This window comes from Solanum pennellii, chromosome 2, assembly GCF_001406875.1.
Source record: "Solanum pennellii chromosome 2, SPENNV200".
NCBI lineage: Eukaryota > Viridiplantae > Streptophyta > Magnoliopsida > Solanales > Solanaceae > Solanum > Solanum pennellii.
In genome coordinates, this window is record NC_028638.1 from 29,173,315 (window position 1) to 29,190,874 (window position 17,560).

Sequence of the window (17,560 nt, forward strand, 5' to 3'; positions counted from 1 at the left end):
AGGACCCCCTCCTAAGGCTCTACTATCCTGCCACACCTTATACCAGGATTGAGCTACATCTTTTAGCTAGTAGGATGCAAACTCAGACTTCTCCACATCAATCAAACCCAATAGCCTGAACTTGTAAAGTGCTAGCTTGGGCCATCTGTACCAAAGTTGTCTTTACTTCTCCATCTGTCAACCCAGCTGAGTTAACAGGCATCTCTATTCCAACAGTTGGAGCCTGCGGTGAAACTTGAATTACCCCAGTAGCCGCTCCTCCAATCTCCCCGCCTGTTTTTCTCCATGTATTCATCTTTTGGAAACTTCAAGAGTTTATGTTAGATATGCTCTTAATAGCAAGAAATCCGACATTAGAGAAGGAACGATAAGATTAGAAGAAGGGAAATTTTCGTAAGCATCATGCAGTTTCTAATCCAAGATAGTGGTGCACTTCACTACCATGACTTAAAAACTACTCGATGTGGTTGATGTGAACTTATTATCCTAAGAATTTAACCTAGCGCTCTGATACCAAGTTTGTCAAGACCGGAGTCTAGAACCCACACGAGACCGGCGTCGTTGACCTCTCAGAGGTCGAAGACAAGCCTACTTATATCATTCTTACTTCGTCTAGGTTAATTTTAGAGGAAAATTTAAAACTTTTTGTTTCTTAAGGTACATACTTATCATTCTATTAGATTCATAATTGTTCACCATCAACCATCTAATATTAAGATCATCAAATGAAAGAAATAGTTTAATATAGCATAAAATGTATACTTGCCAAAATGGCACCAATACAATGTCTGAACAAAAGCGGAAAGAAACGCTAGTGGAACATACTCCACTAGCTCAATCCTAAAACTAAGGTAGAATGTAAATGGTCAAGCATTCCAAAAAGAATGAGGGTCTACTAAGTCCGGATGAATGCTCGACGTCCGGATAGCTGCAGCTTTGATCCTGTAGCTCTAGCGTCCACCTGTGCCTGCGCCTAAAAGTTTAGAGTTGTATAGGGTTAGTACACACTTGTTATAAATATGGGTATATGAAATCACACACCAAAACATGCATGAGTAAGAATAGCTCTTTCCTAGCAACTTGATTATAGTAGGTCAAGTCAGTGGACTTGCCAAATTGAGATTAGGAAAGTGAATGAACTTTCTAAATTTAGATTAGGAAAGTTTATGAGCTTTCCAAATTTGGATTAGGAAAGTTATGCCATGAGAGTAACATGCATCATCATACGTAATATTTTGCACACAGCACACAACGGCGTACACATAGCGAATATCATAATTCATATAACACATAACGTTGTTCATATCATTCATTCGTATGCCATGAGAACTTGGAATCATGGACTTGACATTAAGACTTCCCAAAAATGAGGGCTCAACATATGGGACCTCAAATAGGGAGTCTTCTTTAGCAAACATAGAGTCTGATTCATTCATTCATACGTACTTCATTTCATTTCATTCATGGGCCAGTGTAAACACCATCTATACCTAGGATGTAATTTAAGACTTTCATCGGGTTCGTTGTGCAATGACCAAGAATGACCTAATGTCATTACTTGAATCTAACTCACCTCTTGATTATCCTATCCTTACACTTTGGTATAATTCGTTTCATTATGTGCATTATTTGAGGCTGGCCTCATTCATTCATTGGGTCCTTTAACTTTAACCGATATAGATCATGTGAGCATCATGAAATCCAGTGTCATGAAACCCCACACCGAAAAGAGGTGGAATCACCTGCCAAAGTGACCCAAAACATGCTAGCATACATGGGAATTGAACCCCGCCAGATCCCTATATTGGCAGTATAATTTCGAAGACTAGGAGATATAAGAAGACCCATACCCAGCATGCTGGACAGTCTCATCTCATGATATTTACGTGAACCTCCGCCTTTCCCAAAAGAAGGAATCACCACTCATAGCTAGTATATCGGTGCTCAGTATAAAGTTCCATTACATTCAACTCATACGTCATGGAAGATGGCTTCTAGTATGAGGACATAATAGCTCAATAGAGGATTTCTCATCTCATCATAAGTATTAAGTGTGTTAATCTCAATACTTGTATTAGAGTGTTCATAGAGAATGGTCTCTTCATTAACTTTACACTCTCATAGGTGAGTACATTTTGGTAACAATTACTTAGGCTCATTTGAGATTTCTCACATCTTTTACATTAGCTTCATATCATGTTGTCACCACATTCATCAACATTAGCACATTTTCTCTTCATAATTACTCACCCCTTTTTACATGAATGTTCATTTCATTATATGTCAATGCACTTGGTCATTTGTGTGTTCATTTCATTATATGGCAATGCACTTGGTCATTTGTGTGTTTCACACTCTTGCTTAACCCTTCTAGGGTTTCATCATTTCGTTACATAATAATCATTTCATTGTATACCAATGCACTTGGACATTTAGTGTGTTTTACACTCGTACTTAACTCTTATAGGGTAACATCATTTCGTTACATACATCTTAGGTTCACTTATTTTTAAACGTATCCTAGACTTATGGGTCTATACATACAAGCCATGATGTTTCATTCATAGTTCGTTTAAGTGATTCATATCTTCCTAAGATTATGTAGTACAAGACTTATGCATCTTGTATGCATGCCAAGATCTCGATTTGGATCTAAGTAGGTGCATTATTCTTGAAGATTTAATTTACGTATGACTTATGCATCTATACGGAATTTGGGCAAGGGAACCCAATTTCAAATCCCTTAGACAACACTTACATTTTTTTTCATTTATTGTATTTTGGTCCACATGACATTGGGACCCTAGATCGAGCTCCAAAATCAACGTTTCCTCTTTATTTTTCTCCTTTGAGTTACCTCTTACTTGTCCGAGGGGTTGTGGGATCAAACCTCCACAGCCCCTTTTATATATTTTTTTTCTATTTCTCCTTGTCTATTTCGAGTTGAGTATGAGGTTGTGGGATCAAACCCCCACAGCCTCTCTTTATATTACTTTTATTCTCCTCCTTAAATCTGCCAAAGTGGTCGTGGGTTATATTCCCACACGCCTCCCCCTTTATTTTTCTTTTATTCTCCTCATTAAATTTGCCTAAGAGGTCGTGAGTTTGATTCACACACGCCTCCCCCTTTAGTTGTCTTTTATTCTCCTCCTTAAATATGATTGAGAGGTGGTGGGTTCGAATCCCACTCCTCTCATTTCTTATTTTTTTTCTTTTAAGTTACATTTTCAAGCTAATACCATGATTCGAATCCCCTTCACCATATTTCTTTTTACTTCTTTATTTTCATGGTTTTTAACATGGTGATGTCACGGGTTCAATCCACCATGACCTCACTTGTTTTAATTCATTTTTTTTAACATTTTGAACCCTCTTTGCTGAAAATAATTCATCACTAGAAGCTGGAAATTTCCTTTTAATTTTTCAGCATCCTTTCATCAAGTTACACCTTAGTTCTTAGGGGAATTTTGTAGTGCATTTAGAACGTTTTAGGTGCGTTTTCATGGATTCGTTTAGACAAAATATTATCCCTCAAATAAGCCACATTTCAACTCATATGAACATCACATTTACACCAACATGTGTACATGAAATATAAAGAACTATCATGTCATTTCAAGTCCTAAACCATGAACAATAACCACGGCAACACACACATACACACGTAGTTACATTTTTGGAAACATCAACATAAGTCACATAATTCCAAACATACATATAAACACATAATCATTACGGAAACACGTCTCATCCCTAGTTTTCTACCAGCAAACATAACCAACCTATGATTCAATGGGAGGTAGTGACAGGGACATGCAACGGGGAATAATCCTAGTTTTCGGAATGAATATTCTGAACCTTAAGGGGTCTCTTAGGAAAGGGACCAAGAGAGAAGAGAAAACATACCTTTTTGATGTTCAAACCTCGACTTGCTGACCAAAGAACCCCTCCAAACACATGCCCAAATCCAAGAGCTTCAACACCAACTTGACGAAAAAACCCTCTATTTGCCTAACGTGTTTGATTAGTTGTTTGTTTATACTTTTTGTTGTGAGTTCTTCAAGTATGAAGAACTTTGGTTTACCTACTGTTTTTGTACGTTATTTGGCAGAGAAAAACATGACTGAGAGTGATAGAGACGTGAGAGAGAGAGAGATGAGCGTGGGAGAGAAGAGTTTTCTTAGGCTTAGGAGTCTAGTTTAGGACTTAGTCAAATAAGGTTTTATTTAATTATTAAAAAAGATGATTTAATTTTATTTTAAATCATCTAATAAATAATAAATATAAATTAATTACATTAATTTACCAACTTAAATTAAAAACAATTAAATTCATTGCTTCCACTTAGGTTTGAACCCGGGTGGAGCAAAACTTCACTTCAAGAGCCCAATTTCTGCCTCTCTCCCCAAAATGTACCTCCACCTTATTAATTAAATAATTAATTATATATTTAGGGTAATTACGATACTACTCTTAGCCTGTAAAAAGACCATATTACCCCCTATACCCTCCAAACCTATGATTTTCCCTTTTTAAGTCCGGTAAAGACTCCTTCAATTAAATCATCGTATTCGAGAGCTCTACATGGTTGGACCCAACCTTTCCTAGCTTAAATATCTCCCCAAGTTAGTTGGCTTGGATGTATCAAGGGTTCCGAGGTCTGGTTCTACGCGCATCAATCCGTATGAACTCGGTCTAATCGGTTGCATTCTAGACACATTAAGCATATTCCCTCTTACATTTACATCAGTAAAAAATCGTAAAGGGATTTCTTACCATTTGCATTTTAAAATTGGGAAATGTGGTTTCCATGCTTAATGTTAATGCCATTTAAGCTAAAGGTCAAAGAATGTGAGTATTCTACTGTAAATATGGCCATGAGTATGTAAAAGGGGAACACAAATAAAAGCTTATAATGTTAAGCCCTTATTTAATGTTGAATGAGGAAACTCTTTTCATTTCAGATGCATTGACAATAACATTAAGCATCAAAATAACCTTCGCCCCATGTGCAGATGCAAATGGAAAGAGCTCCCTGTTCAATTTGGTAAGTATGTAAATATGGTAGGGCATCGTATTAAGGTGTTTCATCCTATTAAATTTTCTTTTCCTCTACCAATAATATCTCCACCCCGTCCGTAGCATGTTCAATTTTCAGATGATAAGCCTTTCTAAAACAATATTGGTATGGACAGGGTGGATGTATTATTGGTAGAGGATGATACAAGTTATTAAGATGAAACATCGGAATACTATGCCTTCCTACATTTGCATTAGTGGAAAATTAAAAGAGAATCTCTTTCCATTTGCATCTACAAATGGCTAAAAGGTGTTTTCCATACTTAATGTTACTGCCAATGCAACTAAAGTGGAAAAAGTGTCTTCATTCTATAGTAAATATGTTCATCAGTACGTAAAAGGGGAATAAGGATGATAGCTGAGAACGGTGAGTCCATATTTACTTTTGAACAGGGATAACTTATCCACTTCAGGGGCATTGGCGATAATGTTAAACATGGAATTCACCGTTGCCTCATTTGTAGATGCAAATGGAAAAGGAAATCTTTTCAATACAATATTGATGTAAATGTAAGAGGGAAATCATAGTTGAATATGGCATCCTATTAACTTTTCTCGTCCTCTACAAATAATGTATCTAGCCCATCCCCAATATGTTCAATTTTCAAATGATGAGCCTATTTCAAACAAAATTGACATGGACGACAGAGATATTATTGATAAAGGATTAGAGAATTAACCAGACTAAACATCTAAATATGATGCCCTCCTACATTAACATTAGTACCAAATTAAAAAGGGAGCTCTTCCTTTTTTGCAGCTACAAAAGGAGCAAAATCAGTTTCCATACCTAATGTTATTTCCAATGTAGCTAAAGTGGAAAGATTGTCTAAATTTTACACTAAATATGGCCATTTCTATATGGAAGGAAAACAAGGATAAAAGTTGAGAATGGGGAGGCCACATTTACTACTAAATGCAGACACTTTCTTCGGGGAAAGAGAGAGTCACGACCGGGGAGCAACCCCTAGACGTAACCGGCGTCTTCATCCTCGAAAAGGACTTAGACTAGCCCTTAATATACATCATGTCATATCATAGGTATAGAAAATGTGGAAAATTTAAAACTTTTACATATAAAGTATACTTAGACTTCTCATTTATCATCATAGAAAGTTTAGATAGACTTCTCATTTACCAACATATATCAATCCGTTAAATTAGTCTAATATTGTCACAAACATAATCATCTATTAGAGAATTATAAAGTTTGAGACATAGCCCTTACACTATTACAATATGCCTCATATAGACGTAGAACAAAGTCTCAAAAGACAAGGAAAGAACAATTGTCTTAGACATAGTCAATACTACTAAATCTAGAAAAGTGGCATCATCCTCGGACTTGAGGACTCACCAATAACTTGGGAAAATATCCAAGTCTTCCTTGCAAATGGCCTTGAAGCTTTTCAAAGGCCCGAACCTACATAATTGTAGAAATATAAAGAATATGATTTAGTACAAACCACATGTACTAAGTATGGAAACATATGCAAGTAAAACCTTTGAAGACATGCACAAAAGGGACCTTTTCTTTAGAAGCATGCTAAGTATTTTGAAAGCCTTTATGCACACACAATATCATATTCAAGTCAATAATCACAACAAAATTAAGACATGTTCATATTCATATACAAGGATAACATCATCCAAAGTCATATCAACATTTAGAATTCTAGAGTTGATATCATCAAAGCATACAAGACCCTTACTCACAATCCCAACCCAAGCCTACAAGTGCAATGCTCATGTGAAGACTTATAACCCCACATAATCAAGAAAACTAGAAAAGAGATCACAACTAATGCTCATACTTCATATAACATCATATCATGTGCAATCATCATTATGCATAGCAATTTAGACCAATATCATGTTCATCAAATGAAACCAACATCATGTAAGAGAAAATTTATATAGAAAAACCATTATACATTTCATTCATAATATAAGTGCATAAGAACTCCTCATAGGACACCCTTCAAGGACAACTTGTGCAACGCATAGGTAAAGTCCCATACCCTTACCTACACTAAGTATCTAGGTGGAGACAATAGCTAGTCTTCCTTTGGGGACACATAGTTAAGGAACTAGGAGATTTACTAGAAACCCTTTTATGCACATTTGCATTGTAGTCTCTATCTCATAAGAACAATAGTGAACCTACCTTCCCTCTTGGGAAGGAACACCTCTCATATCTAGTTCGCTCGATGCTAAGCTAAAGTCCCTTTTGAAATGTCATTTAGACATCCCTAACATTAGTTTATAGTACAGGCCTTAGGAGAATAACCCCTTGTATCATGATCATAGATCTTAGGTTTAGAATAAGAACTTCTTTTCATCACAACCCTACATTTAGTGAGATCAACACATCACAGTCATAATAATAAGGTACAAAAGAGAATCACTTTCAACCTTGCATGATCATATGATCTCACATTGAAAATATTCATAACATGCCATAATATTCATCATATCATCATCTTCCTATTCTATTCACATAATCGTACTTCAATTAAACATCATCATCAAGAATAGACCAACATAATTGAAATACAACATAATTGAAGTAAAGTATTCATAATCTTACAAATCTTACCAATGTCTTTCAAGAATCTCCTTCAATATATTACCCTCAATTCCAAAACATTTATCCAATAATACAATAATCATCATTATAAAATAGTAAATTAAGAAATAACATCTCCAATTATAACAACCCTAACCATCTACAAACCTAATTCATAGTTAGGGTTAGGGAGAAGGGGTCATTCATGGATCTTTAGGAGAAATTACGTCAAAGATTAAAGAACTACAACAACATACCAATAAAAAATCATAATATATCAATATAATTCAAATAAATATCACATTAAAACAATTCGAAAGACAACCCATGAAATTGGATGTAAGCCATAATCTTAGACATCTTTGAAAACAAAACTTTGAAGAGCCTCCCATAGGAAGGGATCCCAAGAGTAAATAGCTCTAATACCTTGCTAATTCTTAGAGAATTTTAGAAGAAAACTTGAATATTGAAGCCCTAATGAAGCTTGACCTTGGTTTCCAGTGGGGGTCTTTGGGATAGAGAGATAAATTAGAGAGAAGTGGGAGTTATTTGGGTTGGAGAATTATGAGGTGTTAGTTTAGTTTAATGAGGTATAACCCTTTTATAGTCCCCAACTAAATAATTTAACCACCCCCTAATTATTAATTAATTAACTAACTAATTAACTAAACACCCTTAACTTAAGAAAAATTGGACAGTGAACTCAAGGTCCAATCGACGACTCCTCATCGACAGAGCGTCAACCAAACCACGGACCATACTGGTCAAACATGGTTTGGTTCAGACACTTGATTTTGAAGCATTTTGGTACTTAGGCTAAGTTTCAAACAACGAGCACCCTCAATAAGTCGTTATCCAATCGATGGCTCGTCTTTTGCTTCGTCAATGGCACACTGCTATTTGACAGTTTTGAAGGTCACATGTTGGGTCCTCCTCGACGACCCATAGAGTGGTCGTTGGGGAGTCTTACCCGGACCTTTCGACCCTAAACATGTTGTAATATTATTATAAGCCTTTTCACCAAATTTGACCTCTTTCCGACTCTTTAAACGCCTTGAAACACACCAAGGTACACTAGCTCAATTTCACTAGTCTCCGGACGTCGTGGTCGTTTCTTGACGTTTTGATTCTTACACTTCCTGATTAAGTTCATTTCCATTGCTTAAGCTTAGAAACACTGTTTTAAGGCTTATTTCATCAAGTGAGTCTCTATACTAGTTCATGAAACTTCCGAAGTGTTAATTATCCCCCCCTAGGAACATTCGTCCCTGAATGACACCTAAATCTTTTTATAGGGAGAGAAAGAGACTCAATACTAGCAACCCAATCAATAATAACAACAAGTACATGTATATAATCATTATGAGTCACAGTTCATAGGAGGAATAATCAACTCCATTGAACACAAAAACAAAGCATTACACATAGAAACTCAATTCACAATTTATCACATATAGGAGCTCAACATTTCATATCACATAATCACGAACTACCTTCATGAGTTCACATGAACATCAAGAGTTACCATGCAATTTCTTCTTTCAAGCAACATTAACATGCTCACTACCATCACATGAAGACAACTATACACATAACATATAAGTTCAAGTTAAACATGAGAGCATCTTTCATAAAAACTCATTTTAGCATGAACCTTTACAAAGATATGCACATAAATGGAAAAACAAGTCAAATTCTACATTATTCATAATTTTCATTTTAAGAGTAACTATTAACCTCAACTTTAACTAGGAGTAAGAGGAAAGAGATGAAGGTAGCGGGACTTCACGTCGGCCTCGGCCTCCCCTGTGGCACCCTCACCTAGATGGTTTCTCCATAGGACTTTTACGGAGGCAACCTTTTTATTCCTCAACTTTTTGACTTAACGATCAAGGATCTCAAACGGAACCTCTTCGTAATAAAGGTTATCATTCACCCCTAACCCTTCAATAGGAAAAATAGACACTAGGTCGCCTATACATTCTTGAGCATAGAAACATGAAATACCGGATGAACCGGGGCTAATTCACTTGGTAATTTCAACTCATAAGCAATTTTCCCGACCCGTTTCAATATCTCATAAGGACCCACATACCGGAGACTAAGTTTACCCTTTATACCAAATCTCATTACCCCTTTCATGAGTGTAATCTTCAAGTAGACCCAATCACCTATTTCGAATTAAAGGTCTCTTTTTCTATTGTGGGCATAGAGTTTTTGCCGACTATAGGTTGTTTTCAACCTATTCCTTATTATTCAAACTTTTTCCATAGCCTCATAGACTATCTCGGGACCAAGAAGTGAAGACTCACCAACCTCAACCACCCAACCAGAGACTTACATCTCCTCCCATAGAGTGCTTCAAAAGGTGTCATAGAAATACTCGAATGGTAGCTATTATTGTAGGAGAACTCTATCAACGGTAGGTGATCGTCCCAATTACCCTTGAAGTCAATAACACATGTCTCAACATATCTTCTAGGGTTTGGATGGTACTCTTCGTTTGTTTCGTTTGAGGATTAAAAGTGGTTCTAAGTTTCACTTGTGTACCTAACCCCTATTTGAAAGATCTCCAAAAACTAGAAGTGAATTGAACACCTCTATCCGAGATGATGGACAAAGGGATCTCATGCAAACTCACAATCTCACTATTGTACAACCTAGCATATTCCTCCACTGAATAAGTACATTTGATAGGGATAAAATAGGAAGATTTCATCAATCTATTAATAATAACCCATATGGAATCATTTTGCCTCTGTGGACGGGGCAAACATACAAACAAAGTCCATATTGATATCTTCACATTTCCAAGCAGGGAGATCCATCACTTGAGTTAAACCTCCCACGCTTTGATGTTCGATCTTGACTTGTTGGCAATTAGGATACTTATCCACAAACTCCTCTATATCCCTCTTCAAGCAATCCCACCAATAGACATCTTGAAGATCACAATACATTTTGGTAGAACCTGAATGAATAGAATATTGGGAACCATGATCTTCTTCCAAAATTTGTCTTCTCAAGTCATAAACATCCGGCACACATAATCTACCCTGGTACCTAAGTACCCCATCCCCCTTTAGGATAATGACTCATTAAGCTTACTAAGAACCGATTTCTTCAAATCTATCAATAGAGGATCAAGATGTTTCTAAGACTTCACCTAAGCCACTAAAGATGACTCGGAGTTATAATGAACCATGAAGCCCCCTTTTAGAGAATATTCTAACCAAACACCCAACAGGGCTAATCTATGAACATCTTTCACTAGATCTTTCTTTCCTTCTTCAATATGAGCCATAATATCCAAAGTCATTCGATTTAGAGCATCCGCGACAACATTAGCCTTGTTGGGCTGGTAAAGGAAACTCATGTTGTAATCCTTTAAAAGTTCCAACCACATTGTTTGTCGGAGATTCAACTCCTTTTGATGTGAACAGATATTGAAGACTCTTGTGGTCGGTAAATATATCTACATAAACCCCATATATAATGCCTCCATATTTTCAAATAAAACAATATGGCCTGTAATTCAAGGTCATGAGTTGGATAGTTCTTCTCATGCACCTTGAATTGTCTAGAGGCGTAAGCGATCATCTAACCATGTTGCATAAGGACACAAGATACTACAAACCCATTGGTACCCTCCGGTAAGGTCAACACCGGGTTAGAGGTAAGCTTATGATTCAACTCTTGGAAGCTTCTTTCATAAGCCTTCGACCACTCAAACTTAACCTTCTTTTGAGTTAGTGTTGTCAAAGGAGAAGCAATAGATGAAAACCCATCAATAAATCTCCTATAATGCCCGGCTAAATGTAAGAAACTTCAAATATCGATAGGAGTCAAAGGTCTAGGCCAATTGTTAACTTATTTCATTTTCTTTTGATTGACCTCTATACCCTCACTTGAAATAATGACCAAGAAAAATAATCGATTTCAACCAAAACTCGCACTTACTATATTTAGAAAAGAGTTGATGTTCCTTGAGGACTTGCAATACTACCCTCAAATGGTCCATATGCTCATCCTCACTCTTAGAATATACCAAGATATCATCCATGAAGACAATTACAAAAGAATCAAGGTAATTCCGAACAATTTATTCATAAGGTCCATAAAAGTCGTTGGGGCATTAGTTAACCTAAAAGACATGACTAAGAACTCATAATGACCACACCTAGTTCAGAAAGCCGTTTTAGAAATGTGTTCACCTCTCACCCTAAGTTGGTGATATCCCAACCTCAAATCAATTTTCGAAAAGTAACTCGCACCTTGGAGTTGATCAAACAAATTATCAATCCTAGGAAGAGGATACCTATTATTTATGGTAACCTTGTTTAATTGCTGATATTAAATACACATCCTAAGACACATCTTTCTTTTTTCACAAATAATACCGGAGTGCCCCATGGAGATATGCTTGCTCGTATAAAACCCTTGTCAAGCAAATCCTTGAGTTGGGCCTTCAACTCTTTTAACTCGGCCGGATCCATCCGATAAGGAGGAATTGAAATGGGTTTATTATTTGGCAACAAATCTATGTAGAAGTCTATTTCCCGTTCGGAAAGAATTCGGGTAAGTCATCGGGAAAGACTTCTGGAAAATCTTTCACTACGAAAACCGACTCTAAAGAAGGAGCTTCAGAATCTAGGTCCTTGACCCTCACAACATGGTAGAGGCATCCTTTAGAAATCATCTTACAAACTTTTAGAAACGAAATGATTCGACCTCTGGATATTGAGTTTCCCGCTTGTTCTACAATCTATTGAAGAAAAAAAGCACGTAACGAATCCATCCTCAATATGACATCAAAGTCCAACATATCAATTTCTACCAAATCGACCAATGTAACTCTATTGGATAATAATATGGGACAACTCCTAAAGACTCTTTTAGCAACAACGGAGTCACCCACCGGGGTAGTAACCAAAAAAGGTTCAATTAAGAAATTAGGTAACACATCAAACTTCATGACCACTAAAGGAGTTACAAATGATAAAGTAATCTAATAATATATAGACATTAATGAAAAATACTTGTAATCACCGATCGAGAGAATTCTCTTGATCACCCCTAGAGTTGAGGGACTCTTCTTAGGAGAATTGCAACAAGGACCACTTGCTTGTGCTTGGTTATTCCCCTTTCCTTGACCCTTTACCATAGGACAATCCAATCACTTTAGGGTCACTCTTTCCACAACCAAAGCAATTATTCGTTCCAACTAGACATTCACCCTCATGTTTTTTACCACATTTTCCGAGAGTAGGTTTCTCACTTGGTGAATCACCACCTCTTCCCCTTCAGGATCTATGGTTATACACCCTATCATTACGAGCCTCGGGGAAATTAGAAGGAACTTGGTTGGATAACCTCTTCTTGAACTTAGGTTCGTCTTAAATTTCCAACCTACCCTTACTAGTACCTTTTTCATAAGACCTTGTCTTCATAGCATCATCTTCCTCTTAAGCCTACTCTTTTCTACTTGTTGAGCAGTGCACCATTGAACAAGAAATGTCCATGTTGTCATGAAGCATCACCGAATGACACTGTTCCATTAGATCATCGGACACTCCCATCACAAAATGGTTTATTTCATCCCTCAAATTTTACACCAAGGAAGAGGCATACTTAGCCAACTTAGTAATCTTCAAAGAGTACTCTAGTACATCATACTTCCTTGACGAAGGTTGATGAACTCTTCCACTTTATCCTCCCTTTTTTCCCTCAGGAAGAACCTATCAAGAAAGACCCTTCTAAAAACATCCCAACTCACGGGACCCGCTCTTAAATTCCTATTGCCCCTCCATTGAGTATACCAAGTTTGAGCCACATCCTTGAGTTGATAAGCGTCTAGCTCAGCCTTCTCATTTGAACTCAGCCCCATAACATACAAGATCTTGTACATCTTATTATGGAAGTCTTGGGGCTGTTCATTTACCTTAATCCCAAAGAACATTGGAGGGTCATCCTAGTGAAGTCCCTCAAGCGAGAAGCCATGGTACTAGCATTTTGGTTCACACGGGGTCCAACTTCACAGTTTGTTTGCACCGTCATATCTTTTACTTGAGTAGTTACGTCTTAAGCTTGAGTAGTCATAGCTTGAGCCAAACTTAGGAAATCCAAACTTATCTCTCCATCTGTCATAGCCGAAGGATTGACCGGAGCTTGGTCACCTAGAGAAGCATGTTGGTGAGGAGGAACTTGATTGCCTTCTGGAGGATCTTGGTTGTCTTGGGGAGAAGCTATCGCATTAGAAATCTCTTCTTCAACCCTTATTGAGGCTGACCTTCCAGTAGTCATAGCATATAACCACAAAAGAAAATGATTAGATGAAAAGGACACATAGAGGAAGACTCTTGAGGCACGACATAGGAATACTAAAAAGATAAGAATTTCCTTAGCATCACCTAACCTCTCATTTATAAGTGTGGTGTGCTTCACAATTATGAACATGACTCTACATAGACATGATTTAGTGAGATATCAATCCTAAAATTACTTAACCTCATGATCTGATACCAAGTTTATCACGACCGGGGAGCACCCCTCAGACGTAACCAACGTCTTCGTCCTCGAAACGGCCTTAGACTATCCCTTAGCATACATCGTGGCATATCATAGGTCGAGAAAATGCCGAAAATTTAAAACTTTTACATATGAAGTATACTATCATCATATAAAGTTTACATAGACTTCTCGTTTAGCAACATATATCAATACATTAAAGTAGTCTAATATTGTCTCACACATAACCATCTATTAGAGAATTACAAAGATTGGGAAATAGCCCTTTCACTAGTATAATATGCCTCATGTAGGCTTACAACAAAGCCTCAAAAAACAAGGAAAGAACAATTGTCTTAGACATAGTCAATACTACTAAAGCTAGAAAAAGTGACATCATCCTTGGACTTGAGGACTCACCAACAACTTGGGAAAATATACAAGTCTTCCTTACAAATGTCCTTAAAGCTCTTCAAAGGCCTGAACCAACATAATTGTAGAAATATAAAGAATATGGGTTAGTACAAACCACATGTACTAAGTATGGAAACATATGCAAGTAAAACCTTTGAAGACATTCACAAAAGGGATCATTTCTATAGAAACATGCTAAGTCATTTGAAAGTCTTTATGCACACACAAGAGCATATTCAAGTCAATAATCTCAACAACTGTGACGATCGGGAAGCACCCTCTAGACGTAACCGGCGTCTTCGTCCTCAAAGAGGACTTAGACTAGCCCTTATCATTCATCACTACATATCATAGGACAAAAATGTGGAAAATTTAGAACTTTTACATACTGAAATATACTTAGATTTCCCACTTATCGTATATGGAGTTTACATAGACTCCTCGCTTATGAAGTATACATAGACTTCTCGTTTATGCAATATAGCCAATCCATAACATAGTCTAATAATAGTCTCACATTAAACCATATAATAGAGAATTACAAAGTTGGGTTTAACCCTTACACTAGTACAATATGCCACATATAGGCTTACATAAATAGTCTAAAATGATAAAGAACGAATAAATATCTTTAGATATAAGCAATACTACTAAGGTAGAATAAATGGCATCATCCTCAAACTTTGAGGACTCACTAACAACTCGGGGAAAATTCCAAGTCTTCTTACAAATGGCCTAGAAAGCCTCAACGGCCCGAACCTACATTGTTTGGGAAAAAGGGAGAAATATGGGTTAGTACATCACAGGTAATTAGTATGACTTTTATACATAAAAACCATCAATGCATGAGAAAAAGGACATTTTAGTCAAAATCATGTTTTCTATCAATTTAACTCAACCTGCACATATAATAGGCATTTTAAGTCAATTCAACATAATATCAAATCAACAGTAGCCAACCCAAGCAACACATTGTGCAATGCAAAGAATAGAATCTCATCACCCTATCCAAAACTAAGTATCACATTGAGTCCTATTTCATGCATACAACATCACTTCATATTGCATCATGACATGCTTTATTCATAACAATCATACACATAACTTGACACGCATAACATATAATCAATTTAATCATAAGAGAACATTATTACAACCATCCATTCGGACCCCACAAGTGTAATGTGTAAGAGAAGTCTCATACCCTTCCTCACACCATGTAGAAACCTTTAAGTAAAGTCCTAACAAGAGTTCATACATTTAACTTGTTCATTTACTTTTACATTAGGGAAAGAAGTGTAATAACCGACATTAGACCATGTAAGCTACACATAATCTGGTGTTCTACTCCCAAACTTGCCTATGGTGTACCCATTAGTACATAGCTATCTCGGTGGACCCACTAAGCTAGAGTCCTATGTAGGCACATAGTTAAGGGTCAATGAGATTGTTACTAGAAAACTTGAATTGCTAGACGTGGAGGTTTCCATCTCATGAGAAAACACATATCTTGAGAATCCAGACTTGCTAAACGTAAAGAAACATATATGGGAGGCCGGACTTACTAAACACGAGACCTCCATCTCATTTACATGCCCTTTCGATGCTAAGCATTTATTTCCTTTAGTACTCATTTTTTCCATCATACAAGTTCATATTAGTCTCTTCTAGACCCCTATGTAAACATTTTATCACATTAGCTCGTAGGTCATCATAAGTGAGAACAATCCTTTAACTTTAGAGACCACTAACAAGTGAGTAAACCTTTCACTTAACACTTTATTATAATCATGAGAAACTACTTTCAATAATATAATAGTCATATTAAATCGTGCATGCATACTTCATAGTTAATTCATGTGTCTAGGGTTAAGGATGAGGGGACTTGTCATCAACATCACAACCACACATTCGACACAGGAGAAGAATTCTATCATCCACGGCGAAGATATCGTATAATAAGAAAGGGCTTACTTTTCAAATTGATCTTTCTCGATTTCGGAACGGAAAAGCGTGGTTGAAGGAAAATCGGTGTAATTCGCCATTTTTTAAGAAAAGAAAGGCAGGGTAGAAAGTCTTGATTACTTATCTCTCCATCTAAGTAAGAGAAGGGGGGTCAAAGTTTATAGCTAGTCGTAAAAGTGATAAGAAGGTCTAATCATGCTACTTCAGTCATATGCTTAACATATGCAAGTTGATCAGTTCGCTCCTTAGAAATAGGCTAAGAAAGTCATCGGTAGCATTACCATCTAAGTAACTTATATTTCATAATTGAATTAAAGAAAGAACCAATTAACATACCTCATTGCCCTTTCAAGAATCCTCATACTTCCATTACCAAGAATATATAAACAATACATAAACAATGTAAATTCAAGAAGTATTATGTAGCAATTATCATTCTACATAATCTATATATTCATCATCTTCCTCTTTAAAGGTATAATGAGTTAAAGGAAGAACAAGGGTCCAAAGGGAGATCTCAAGTGTTAGAAAAAATTAGTCATAATTATATAGTTAATCAACAATAAAAGATCACAATTGAATAACAATTTCATTTTGAAAAGAGGACCTATGTATAGATTGAAACTCTAGTCTTGGGGGATTTAGAAATCATATTTGGAAGGGCCTCTTGGAAAAGAATCCCAAGAGTGAAAGAAACCATACCTTGAGGATGATTTTTCCACTATATTGATATGTATTTCTTGGTGAATTCATTCTTTTCTTGGAGTTCTAGTGTTCCTTCAATGGAGGTTTGAGTTTGGGGAGAGAGAAACTAGGAAGAAGTCAGGGCTAGGAGGGTTTGGGAATTTAGAGGAGCTAGGTTAGTCTAGTAAGTTAGAACCTTTTTATATGTCACGACCCAAAACCGGGCCGCGACTGGCACCCACACTTACCCTCCTATGTGAGCGAACCAACCAATCTAAACCTTAACATTTCAATTTAATATCAACAGAAAGTAATGCGGAAGACTTAAACTCATTAATAAAA

At 36.6% G+C, this 17,560-nt stretch overlaps 1 long non-coding RNA gene across 1 annotated transcript in view; it reads right to left on the reverse strand.

Annotated features, from left to right (window-relative positions):
• Nucleotides 1-15,069: 15,069 nt before the first annotated feature.
• The window catches only part of LOC114076083, a 14,502-nt gene continuing 12,011 nt past the window's right edge, over nt 15,070-17,560 (reverse strand). Inside the window, exon 2 of the long non-coding RNA XR_003576693.1 lies at nt 15,070-15,328. This is a non-coding gene — a long non-coding RNA (uncharacterized LOC114076083). The remainder of the gene's footprint in view (nt 15,329-17,560) is intronic.